Raw genomic sequence first — 13,634 nt, forward strand, 5'->3', positions numbered from 1 at the left:
CCACATTTTCCATCTGTCAGTGCAAATTTTTGAGGGAACAAATGTGTGACACTTGACAAATTCAAGAGGCTCTCTCCATCTATAGTCAGGGGCTACTCCTGTTCAAGAAAAGGTCAGGATTTAATGTATAATTTTCACAAGGGAATCAGTTTCCAGGGCAAAAAAGCCAGAGACCCCCATGCACAGCCTAACCCCAGCCCTGCCACGGCTCAGTGGTCGGCATGGGGTTCAGGCTGAACACCCACCCTTCACACACATCCCATCTCTGCATTACCACTTCTCCCTGCCTTTGCATGAGGACTGAGGTGGCTCAGGCCAGGGACGGGGAAAAAAGTAGGCAGAAAAAGGTTCCCCAAACCCTTTTCCCCAAATGTAATGTGGTCTCTGCTGAGGCAACCTGCTTTCCTCAGATGTTTTATTTGGGGCTGACCATGAGCAATGCTGTCACTGTAATCCCTCTACCCAGTCAGTCCTGGGTGATGTGCTCAGTGTCTCGTGTTCCTGCAGCAAGGTGGGGAATGCTTGAGGTGACTGAAGAGCAGCATTGGGGAACCACACCAGTCAGTTTTGGGCAGCAATACACTGCAAAATATGCTGCTGAGCTCAGTAACAAAAGCTACATTAACCACTTTCAACTTACTGTATTGAAAACTATATCTTTTCTGTTACACCTTCTCTCTTCCACAGAATATTTAACATCAGTTAAAATTAAGAGGCTCAGTAAAATGCAGAATAACAGATTGCCTTCTATAAATACACCTTAAAACAAATAGGCTTTTTTTTTTTTTTTTTTTTAAGCATGGAAAAAAATATTACCCAAAACAGTGGATATCTCACAGCTCTTACTGTTTAGAAACAGGGATTTTATTTTTCCAGTCCAACTCTTAATTTTTCCATTCTCTCTCGGTTTGGAGTGCAGTGCAAATACAGTACAGCTACATTTCTGCTTTCTGTCCTACACCTTGCAGATCACATTGACAACAATTTAAGCAAAAGGATTGCTCAGAGTTACAAGGATCATCTGATTTACTGAAACTCCTAGACTGGAGACATACCAGGCTCTCCCGCAGGAGACCAGAAAAAAAGGAATGTTTGTGTGGATTATGTCGCATATTTATTAATATCTTTGTTGTCTCTCAGAGTTCATACCAGTTATGAAGGAGTAAAACTTTCAGAGTGAAGTCTGGCTTATCAAGGCTGTTAAGTAAGCCTCGTTCCACATCTTCAAGCACAATGACAAGAGCAATCAATCAAATAATCCTTTTACTTTTTCTTTTCATGTTCCTGGGTGGGGATGTCTCCAGAAAGCTAATTGTTAGTATTTGTGTTCAATACAGGCATTAGTAAGACTGAGAGGTACAAATATGAAGATTATTCACAGTAATTTCATGCTGTAGGGTATTCCATGGGCAAGGATATCAAGATAAATGCATTGTATATAAATGTATATTATGAGGGATTATCTCTGCTTTTTTTTTTTTTTTTTTTAGATTAGTAAGTGAGCAATAAAACATTGCAGAAGTTCATCTGGTCTGAAGTAGGACATCAACTGAACCGCATTTTCAGTTGTTTCATCTCATTTACAACAGCTTTTAAACATCTGGGCTTACCTAGCCCAAATACCCAGGAAGTGTTAATGTTAACTTCACCTGTTAAAACAAAACCACAGGTTTCAGTTTTGTTATTCGCTTTTTCACCATATTGTTGCTGATGAGGATGTCTCCATTCTCTAATAGAGACCCTGTGGCTTTGCCCTTGGCTTCTCTCTGTCTTTGCTGTTAACAGTGCAACTGAGCTGTGGAAAGCCACTTTGCACCTAAAGCACTGCAGGTGCAGGCTGCAGTTTCGTATGCTCTGGTATCTAAGCACCCCTGTCATGGTGTGGTTGCTTTCCACAACCTAAGCCATAGCCGTGTCTCTGCTGGTTGAATTCCTTCATTCGTACTGCCCAGGTTGAGCCTTTTAATAGAACCATAGAACCACTCAGATTGGAAAAGACCTCTAAGATCATCTAGTCCAACCTTTAAACCAGTACCGACAAGTCCACCACTAAACTATGCTATAAAGGCTACATCTACAGGTCATAAGTACTGCATCTTTTGCCAAATATTGCCTCCTACACAGTGAAGCACGATGGAATTCACAGCTTGTAAAATGCCCAGGGCTAAGCTGAGGTCTGCTTCGTTTTTGATCTGCAATCAGTACCATGGCTTTGCTCTGAGGCCTTTGTTTTGTCACATACACAAGTGATTTTGCAGTGTAAATACCGTGGTTTTAAAGGTTACTTTCTCCATGTTTTTATAGGAAGAATAGATTTGTTCTTCAACCTGGCACTTATGCCAAAGCCTTGGGGACAGTTCTTGCCTGTTGGAATCCCTCCCTGTCCCTTCAGGAGGAGGAGGAGGAGGTGGAGGCAGGTAGATAAGGCTGGCTTGGTGGGGTCAGTATGGGACTGGGCACAGCCTGGCTCCAAGGGCTGAGGGTGTGCAGGCAGTAGGGGCAGCAGAAGGCCCAGGAGAAGGCACCACGCTGCAGCCCAGGGGTGCTCAGGGTGCTCACAGCGTGGGGAGCCGTCACGGCAGCCCGGTGGCTGCTCCCGCCTGGGAGCGCTACCAGATCCACGTGACGTTCAGCCTTCTGGCAGGGAAAACTCTGTGGAAAAAGCAAAAGTTGCACTGGATCTTGTTTTGATTATTTGTTTCTAACCTCACTACAAACGGAAAAAATTTCTCTGGTGAGGGCTCGCTTGTTATTTTCCTATTGTTTTATCATCCTCCCAGCTCACAGTAGGGATGAATAATCCTCAAATGTCACTCCAAAGGCTGATCCCTAGGCCAGGTTATGGAGCTTCAGCACTGAGGATGGCTCTTTTCTTTCCCTTTATTTATTTATTTTTTTAATTATTTGTTTCCTTTCACTTTATTCTGGTTCTGCTCCATTCTCCTCTTTTCTTTGTGTCTTTCCAGTGACTAATTGCAACCAGCAGTCCCTTCAGCAAACAAATTCTTCCTCTTCCTCACCCTTTACTTCTGCTCGGAGGCCAGAGCTGGGGTCTGGTTGTGTTAAATGTGTCCATTTCCCTAACTGGGACACATAGGGTGTAAGGAGATCGTCCATACACAGGCAAGCAGTATAAAGTAGGGCTCTAGGTGACTATTTTTCATGTTGGCTTTTAAGAGTATTGGTATGGTTTGTAGTAAATTTGCACCTCCTGAATTCATCAGAGCCAAAGATTACGTTTAGGGAGGCTTTTCCCAAACACATACGGCCTTTTAAATTTCAGAGACTGACCAGAAATCGCAGGAAACCGTAGGCCCAAGGAGAAAATTTGCTGTCAAAGAACTGAAACATGGCTTCACTACCCGAAGGTCAAAATTTCACTTCGAAAAAGATGGGTAATGAGGAGACAAGGAAAAGGCAACAGGAACATGCCCGCTTTTCTGCAACTTCGGTGACTACAGTGCAATTGGATGTCTCACGTCATTGGGCAGATAGATTGAGGGTGTTTTTGAGCATGGGTGAGTTTTTTTCAAAGACAAAGATGTTATTTCAAATCCTCAGGGTTTTGCATTAGGTAGCAAATTATTTTAAAATCACTCAAGCTATAACCTATAAAAAATTCACTTGACATTATCCTGAGAAGTAAATTTATTCCAGGATCATAGGATTTATGTTACAGAGAGGTATGAGATACATCAGAGCGCCGAAGTCACGCAGAGGAGGCTTATGCAATATTTAGCTCTATCTAGATCTAAACGTAGGCCTTTTCTCCCTCCCAGTTTAATGTTTTCATTTCAATGAAAACGCTTGTTACTGTACTTAAAAATACAGAAACATTCAAAACATGCATTTGTTCTTTGTTTCTAGGATTAAGGCACAATTCCTCTCATTAAAGCTCTGTTGGAAAAAATCTTTTATAACTTGAACACTAGGAAGAGTGCAATGACACTTTTAACCTCAGCAGCCATTACCTGTTTTCTACCTGTCTGAAATAGAAAATAAGCATCCAGCAGTGTAAGGAAATAACACTTACACATGCTTATTGCTGGTTTTCAAAGCATCACATGTAACTGTTGTTACCAATAGCAGCAAAAGCTCACAGTGGAAGGAGGTGGCAGAACTGGAGGAGGTTGGGAGAAAATCTTCACTCAGAGCGTGGTGAGGCCCTGGCACAGGCTGCCCAGAGAAGCTGTGGATGCCCCATCCCTGGAGGTGCTCAAGGCCAGGCTGGATAGGGCTTTGGGCAACCTGGGCTGGTGGGAGGTGTCCCTGCCCATGGCAGGGGGCTGGAGCTGGGTGGGCTTTAAGGTCCCTTCCAACCCAAACCGTTCTGTGATTCTGTGGTTCTATGAACTAGGAAGCTACTCCAAGTCTCCCAGCTTGCCTGTCTGTTGGACCATACTGCTAACTCTTCCAAGAGATGGGCTGTTACAGTTTTGAAGGTTATCTCTAGTGCTTTTCCAGATCGCTCACCCAGCCCGCCCCCAAGCCCCAAACACTGTGCCATCGCTCAGCTGCCTTCTCTTCCAGCAAAGCAAGCCTGTGATGAGGCTGCGCCAGCCAGCTTTGTCAAAGAGATGGAGATCTTGGCAGTCATTCTGGATCACAAGTTCCTCCTTAATATCCAAGTCACAAAGACGTCAAATAAATATCAGTTTTTGCCATGGTTACACCTGACACTCATTGTGTTTTTTTTCTGTCGATGCTGGGTGATACATGCTTTGTCACATGCTGTGACACTTCATCATGCCTTGCAGTGCACTCTACAGCTCATAAACCGTGAGCTGGGGCAGAAGGGCAGAAAATTCATGCGTGTGTCTGGAGAAAGGATGGGGTGATATCCAGTGGATGTTTCAAGAACTTTATTAAACCATCAAGATCTTTTCAGCCAGCTCATAAATTCTGAATTTCCCCTGCTTATGCCCACCAGACAGAGCAGGATCCATGCTTCCCCTTCCTTTTGCTCCCATGGGCAGCCTCTCGACACATCCAGCTTCACTTGAAGTTGTGCTGCTCCCCTCGCTCAGCTCTCCAATGCACTCAGGGTGATGTCCTGCCATGAAGAAGTCCAGACCACAGAAGAGCCTGGACAGAAGACAGTTGAATTTCAGCTTCTGCCACTAATGCATTATTGTAGCAATATTTCAAAACAGAAAATATGTTTTTTTGGTACTCATTTGCTTAATGGCATGAACAGTTCCCACAGTGGCCACCTATTTTTTTTTTTTTTTTTTTTGTGAAGAAATCTGTTTACTCAAAACCCTAATACTCTCAGTAATTTTTGGAGGTGGGAGACCATTTCCAAACCACGTCATATTTGTTTGCCATGGACTGCATTTCTTCTCTTTGATCAATTTAAGGATGAGAGACATTTGGCCTTCAAGATTTGAATTTAATTTCCTGGTTGGGTGAGGACTGTCGTATTCCCACCAGGTTTCTCCAGCCAGGGTCACTCAGCACAAAAGCTGGGACAGCGTGGAGCACACACTGATGTTGTAGCAGGACAGAGTTGACCGTGGTCATCCTCTAGTTCTGCCATGGAGACACCAACCAGTGCGTACCCCATCTTATGTCCTTGCTATAGAAAGGCATTTTGGCTTGAACATGGCCCTTCCTGTGTTTGCTAAGTGTCACACGAACTGATCCCTTTTCGACAAGGGATCTTAACGTCACACGAGAATGCCAAAGTTTGAATGATACTAAAAATCTTTTCTCCACTGGGAACAAAATACCTCCTTCCAGCATGCCTCTAGCCCCCTTGTTTTTGCTAGTTTGATTGCAGGAACTTTAATAGAACATTTTTTTTTAAAGCAATTCCTTTCTTTAAAAAGCAAACCTCTCTTTTTTTAACTTTTGCTGTGCACTAATCTTCGTAAAATCTAGTGCTCATAAAACGACAATGCTGCCTTAGGAATTTTTTTGCAAGATTGAGTTATTCCTTCCTGCTGAACTTTCAAATTACAAGAAAAATATACTACCCTTTTCTAAAAATATATTCTCCTCGTTACACTCAGAAATAAATCTGTCAGTAGGTGTCCTGACAGATGCAGACTTTACTATTGCTAGTTAATAAACAATGTTTGTCTTTCCAAATCTTCCTGCAGTAACTTACAAAAGATCTGTTTATTTTATCCTTACCTGAGGTTCATTGTTCTGAAGACAGATAAGGAGTTATAATCTCTGTATGTTTTCCCTTGTAGCGTATTGGCTTTTGACACCTTGCTGCCCTAACATATGTCTTTAAAAAAATATGGCTGAAGCAGTGTAAATTATATCTATAAAATGCATATTGCTCATTCAATTTACGTTTTCAAATTGCAATTATATAATTGCCACTTAAAACATTGTGCTGTTTGAGCATTACTGTGCTTTTATGTATGGGCAAACAGTTTTAAACTGTTGCATCTGTTAACATCTATCAGTTTCCCTTCCCTTCTCTTCCCTAACACCACAGAGCTGTCAACACTGCGTGGCTTTATTCCATTTGGGGATTACCAACAAGAAAACATTCTCCTGTCCATTTAAGGTAATTTATCTCTTTCTTTACAGTAAATATTTAATGTATTTTCTTATGATAGGAAGGACGGAGTCAGGCTAAGAGATGCATCTTGTCTGAAGTGAACATAAAATGGCACTAAATCACATTTTTCATCTTAAAAAACAATCTCTTTTTTATTTATTTTTATTTTTATTTTCTTCTCCTTTGTTAGATGATAATTGACCTGAACGACTTCATTGATTCACTTCACCTAATTTTTCTCCAGTGGTAGGACTCAATGATCTTTGTGGGTCCCTTCCAACTCAGGATATTGGATGATTTTCCTTAAGGGTTTTTACAGAGTTCATAAACTGCAAAGTGTTTCACAAAGAAACAGGAGAAACCTTGAAAAATCACAAGTCAGTAAAACTGGGCAAGCATAAATATACAGTAGGAGGCTTAATGACTGGGATGAGATGCCTCCTTGGATCCAGTGAGACCCCAGAAACACAAAGTGCATTAAGGCAGCCTCCTGAGAGCTGAGCCACCCTTCTTCCAGCTGATTTTACAATTTGCCATTTGTTTAGATATATTAAGCAACAAACGCTCACTTTTAGTGCAAGACCTCCCTTGGGGTTTTTATGCATTTGATTCAGGTAGTGGAATACGCCTAAGTAGAAAAAAAAAAAAAAAAAAAAAAAAAAAAAAAAAAAGTCATTTTCTTTAAATAGCTAAGGGATTTTTCTGTTTTGTTTTTTTTTTTTTTTTTTTTTTTTTTTTACAATTGTTTTTTAGGAGCTCATTATGGACAAGATTTCATTTAAAGTATTTTTCTTATGAAGTATATGGCTGTAAAAATAAATACCCTGTTTGTGATACAACTCCTGCTCTAGTCTGTCAATATAACTCAGAACTACAATTTCATATAGAATTAGATATTACAAGGAAAAGCATTGTAGACACAGACATTTTTTATACAGACCAAGTAAGGACAGAGATTCTGATTCTCAAGGTGGAAAGCTGGCACTTAAAAACCTTATCCTTTTTTTCCATTTTGCCTTCACTCACTTCCACAGCCACAGTCAAGATCAAGATTCATGGCTTCCCTCATGACTGCACAGGGAAGCATTATATTTTTCATCATCTGATAAAGCTCATTAAAATGTTGTCTACAGCACTTCTCTTAGGTTATTTGTTCTCAGTGGCATGTTACATGATTTTAAATGATTCCCAAGGGAAAGGGCCTTTTCATTTTTCAGCTGTTGGGATGAGAGAGAGAATGTCTCACATTCTAAACGAAGGGAGATTTATTAGCAAGGAAACAATGAAAGAGTGGTCTGATTTTCACTGAAGTAAGGCCCCTTTCCATTGTTCTTCTTGGGAATAATCTTTGGTTAAAGACTGCAAGACTTGCTCCAGTTAGCTTGAATGTACATTTTCACAGCCAGTGACATCTAATTGAATCTGTGTTTCTGAGTATATCAAAGCATGGGTAGAAGCAGTGAAGTGGAGAGGTAGCCCAGCGTTGTGTGGCTGCTTCGATAGGGATCCAAACAGCCCGTGCGTCCTGGCCCCAAACAGCTGGAGACAGCACAGTTATTAAATCAGCATGCTATGGCAGGAAGCATTGCTGCAAGCGTCCTGCACAACCATCAATGTATTAGTGACAAAGGAAGAATCACAGAAGCATTTTTGGGTTATCAGTCACAACAGCACGGTGACTGGGTCCTGCTACCGTCTAAACAGCAGTACTTGTTTCCGGATTTGAGAGGAAGAAGCATGAGAAATAAGCCGGCGTTTATCCAGGATAAGAGGTCTGTGACTACTTCTGATTAATGATCATTTGTCCAAAAATCCAGGAAAGCTACAAAAGAGCAAGAAATACTTTATTCTTGGTCTTTCAGCCATTTTGCCTGCTTGAGGCCAAGGGGGTCACTACAAGCGGATGCAGGGGACCCTGCCAGCTTGAACACAAGCAGACTCCAAATGGGATGGGTGGCAGAGTGGGAGGAGAGGGGGTTGTCTTGAAAACTCTTTTTTTTTTTTTCTTTTTTTTTTTTTGGTTTGTTTCCTATGTAACTAAGTCATAATTTTGTAAAGTTACATCTGTCTGAAGTGGTGCCTTCACAAGCCAGAAAGCTTGCATCTCAAGTGGCTTCCTAAAAACGTGCAAGAACTGGGGTTGAGGCAGCACTGAGTCTGTAGACATGGCCTTGAAACTGTAGGACTTCATCACTACGAGGACTGACATACTTTATTTATGTCTGGAGCTCCCAGCAGGACAAGGGCACGTGAAATGTAGCATGTCTTCTTGCAGATATCTCCGAGAGACAGGAGAGGAGGAATGGGGGGGCCTCACCCAGATCTCTGACAAGAGGCTCGTTGGTTCGAGCTAGGTTTAATAACGACGTCTACCAATGTTGTGGTTTTCATCTGCGAGTGTGTCTCAACCCTGGAATACATTCGGTATTGTCAAGTTTTAATGTCAAATTAACTCGCCTGAAGTTGCAGCCAGGCTCTTGCGGTCTCTAAGCAACTGTTCCAAAACAGCGGCCAACAAGGGGCTGGGACGAGGGAGGCTCGAGGCAGATCCCCCGTCTCCCTCGGGCTCTGTTTCGGGCTAGGCCACTGGTGGACGTGCACCTGAGGGGCTGCCTCACCATCCCTTTAGTTTCCCTGAACCAGAGGAGCCAGAAAATACCAATAAACTGTCCCTGACCTTGAAAAGCCAGCTTTTACATGGTGGCCTAGCAGCAGGCACAGAAGCCGACGTATGTTGTTTGTGTCAGCATCCCACTGTTCCCTTCAGGGGTGATCGTATGGCCGGGCTTGCAGTTCCCAAGTAAGGCCCCAGAGAGAAGAGCTATATTAATTAAGGGGATCCAAAGCCCTTTGTGTTTTATTCGAGAAAGAAGACACTTGCAGAGGGTAATCTGCGAGGCCTAAGTCAGGCTCTGGTGCTGAATCCCCCTCTGAAGATGCCTGTTTCTGTGCAGGATCCCCGATGGCCAGATGGGTTTCCCAGAGCTACAGATCCTCCTTGGCTTGCAGCTGCAGAGGCACACATTGTTTAGTTCAAATAGGTCATCTTCACAAATTCACGATTGCAAAATATCCTGATATTGCCGAATGCATACCGGGACACTTCATCTGGGCCCGTAAGCAGTTCAGAGCTCGGCCTAAATGGAGGGAGTAGCTGCCATCAATAAAATCTTTCAGGATCGTTTAGGAAGAGCACAGGACTGAAAGCTGCAGGCTATTGTGCTTTCTGCCGAGCCCGCAATAACTCTTTCAAATAAGAATATTGAGCTGAACTGGCCTGACTTGCATCCTGTGCTTTGCGCAACACACTATTTTGCTGCCTGGCATTTAGATGAGAATATCACAGCACTGCAACATGGCATGATGGCCTTGTGCCTTTCCTCACTGCTTACATTCAAGTCACCCACTTGGATGATGCAGCGCTGTGCATTACACCACAGACACCCCCAGCAGTAATTCCTGGGGATGTGGCTCACTGGTGACCGTCGAGGCCATGATACGCGGTCCATGAATCATACGGGCCTGTGTTTGGGGAGGCATCGACTGCCTCTGCACTGCAGCAGGAGCCCAGCTGGCAAGCCACTACCAGTAGCCCTGCTGAACGGTTCCAGAAAAACAGGGGAAAACAGCAATTTGAGAATAATGTGTTTCTGTAGCATATGCAGACCTGGCATAGGCGTTGATCACAAAAGAATAAAGTAGTCAAGGCATAAAGTAGCCAGCCTGAAGCATTGCTGTCTAACTACTGCCTTTTCTTTTGTAAATCAGAGCTCAGATTTTGTTTTCGGTTCTGATTCATCCAAAATAGCTGACAAGGGCAGTAAATCCTGTATTTATTTATTTTTTTTCCTGATGTATTCCCAATGCTGCTGAGTAATTCCCTTTTATAGAGCTGTCTTGTTGAGATACTCATCTCGCTCTTTACTTCAGCTTCTTCCTAATTCTCTGTCTGACTGTTTTCTTGTAGAAGACACCAGCAAATGGAGGAAAAGAGGGGATGGCTGGGGACATGACACACAGGCACAGGTTCAATGCAGAACAATCCCCTATGTGTTCTGACTGAAGACAGCAGAAAGAAGAGACACGAAGCTGGATTTTCCACAGTATTTCTCAAACGTTGTTAAACTCCCACTTGCCACAGTTTATGGCTGCATTCTTTCTCCTGCTCTGAGTTGAAACAATTTTCAGTGGGAGTCCTTTGCAGTGGATACTTCAGAATTGTTGGCTCTGATTTTGCTCTCTTATATCTTGCTCTCACAAGACGACATCATGTCCTCAAAAAATGTCCGTACCAACCTAGAAATCTCTAATGTTGGCATAAATTAGTATCATACTCATATATTTTTTGTATTCTTTCCCTTAGTTTGTTTCTAAGATCTCACTCTTGCCCGACCCTAATCTGTGCATACTTGAAGTTAAGAATATGAGTAACCCCATGGAAATGCTAATGTTTGCAGACCTTGCTTTTTAAATCAAGAGATCTTCTTGTGTGTGAGTCTTGTAAGACATTGTCTTTGGTGACATTACTTGTAACATCTGGGGACATCACGTCATTGTAGCTCATTAGATCTGCAATTGGCATGGCAAAAGCCAGCCTAACAGCTCTGAAGATGTGTTACCAGCAGGGCAGGGATTGCGTGGCAGCCATCAGAAGGCAAAGTTCAGCTGCCCGAGGCTGTCCTTAACATGATACTTGTGTTACCGCAAGCTGATGAATCAAAACCACGAAGAGAGCAATGGGGAAATTCAAACCCCTGCAGCTGGGAGGGTCTCTGGCTCCAGCCCCTTCCCAAAAACCCAGCCCATGGGCAATAATTTTTTTTTTTTCTCAGTGAAAATGTCCCAGGGCCATTTCACAAGTGGGTTTGTAGCTGCAAGTAGAACAGCAAGACCTTGGGGTCTGAACTCTCAAGCAAGTAGCTTTAAGTCACAAGTTATTACATTGCTTTTAGTACCAGCATCATCCTCATTTTTTTTCTTCTGAGCTTATCCATCCAGTCTCTCTTTAGCTTTGTCCTGTGTTTTGAACACCAATAATCAGATACACTCTTTAGAAACAGAATTAGTTGTCTATATCCCAGAGCACTGAAGGCAGGCTTCAGTTTTTCACCCTTCCTCAGAGGACAAAGAGTTGTGCTAAGCACCGTAAATGATGTCAGACCCAGAACTCCTCAGATAATGCATCACATGAAAGTATAAAGCACAAAATCTACCAAGGACTGAGACTGAGCCTGTTCTGGCCAAGGTTGGTGCCTCCCAGGACTGTAAATCTGCACCCTCCCCACTCACTCTTTTCAGATGATGATATAAAAGGCCTCATAAAACGTTCTTGTTTGAGTTAATCATTCCTTCAAGCTCTCCCAGCCAAGCTGAGCTGAGCTCCACGAGGTCGGCCTGCTCCTTGTACTCACAGCCAATGTTCCCTTTTTTTATTAGTGTATCGACAGGGAGGTTTACTCCAGTAATGCAACAGTGTCGGGGCCTCATTTTCCATGGCATGAAACTATTCCCACTTCACCTGCTAGCAAGCGGAGCTCTGCTTTTTTTCTGAGCAGACAGACCATTCCTGATGCGTGTGCCTTGACTTTGTCTTGAGAGCTTCTTCAGACAACCTGCAGGCCAATCCGTGAGTTATTACCCAGTCCCTCCGAGGAGCTTAATGCCTTTCCCACGGTGAAGAAGGGTAATTTAGAAAAAAGAAACACGTTCTCAAAGCCATCTGAGTTGTAACTGAGTTATTATCTACAATCTTTATTATTAGTTTGTTGTACGTGGAGACTGTTAAGCTAACAGCAAACTGGGAGGAATGAGTTGAAAAAAAAAAATGTAAGTATTGCCGGTGTCTAATGATTGCTAAATTACTGTGATGATTTTGAAAGTTTTGTGACCCTCTCCAGTCTGCAGAAACATGCTAATTATGGTCGCATTGCAAATTCAGAGAAGCCTTCAAACTGAGGGGGGAAAATCCCCTTTCACCAGTTGTCAGCCCTGGGAAGAATATCTTAAAAAAAAAGGACTCTGAAGAGTGAAACAAAGAAATGATGCAGATTTGTTCCATCTTTGACAAAGGAAGAGAAAAGAGATGAAAACAGAAACAACGGGGGCTCCAACTAGTCCTGGAAATTGTAGTGGAAAAGAGAGATTTGAGCCTATTCCCTGCAAACTAAATAAAGAGCAACTGAGGAGGAGCCGTGCTGCTGAACACAGCCTGCAAATGCATTTTCTTACTCGGTGCTTTCCTTTTGTAACACTGCTTGCAACTGCGTGACTCAAATGTCAGTCCTTGCTTGCTGACGTAGAAGAAAACCTTGCAAATTTCTGCTGCCACACAACCAGCATTAAAAGCAACCCCAGAGAAATGGGATATGCACTAAGGTGCCCAGGGGTGACGCACCCCAAATGCCAGCTTCAGGGGCACTTGCAAATCAAGTCAAATTTGAGCTCCTCAAGCTGCCGTGTGCTTCTCCCTAAAACTGTGTTTGCAAACTGAAGTCATCAGATGTCAGGGGCAGGGACGAAAGATGAGGGGTTTCCTGATGAGGGTCAGAAGCAGGAGGTCACTGCATCCTCCTGGCTCTGCAGCTGCATTCGGTAAGTGCAGCAAAAATACAGAGAGTGAGCTGAGCTGGAGATGGTTTCAAAAGCTGGAAGATTCAAATGGTGCAGAGGGTTTACAGAGCTGAATAAAAATGAAGGCTGAAAAAGATGACAAGAATAATGAAAATTAAAAAAAAAAAAAAAGAAAACTGGAAAAAAATGAAACTGAAGAAGTTTGATATCTTTAATCACAATTCCTAATCAGAAGGAACAAAATAAACTGCCTCAGAGAGACCTCTTTGGCCAAATCCCCCCAAAGGAGGAAGATTTTGTGTTTCTGCCAGATTTAAGAGCATGGAAAATACGCAGGTCCCACGGAAAGGCATGGAAATGTTACCTCGGAGCAGCCTTGCTTTTATGTCTTCCTTCGAGTTTAGTCAAGCCAATAAATATTAGGAACAGAAAGCAAAGTATCCTTATGTTTCCAGAGAACACAGAACTAACAAGAAGTGCACAGCAACTTTTTCCTAAACTAAACAAGCAGTGTTGAGCATTTTTCACATGCTAGATAATGAAT

This window comes from Anas acuta, chromosome 2 (assembly GCF_963932015.1).
Source record: "Anas acuta chromosome 2, bAnaAcu1.1, whole genome shotgun sequence".
Classification (NCBI taxonomy): Eukaryota; Metazoa; Chordata; class Aves; order Anseriformes; family Anatidae; genus Anas; species Anas acuta.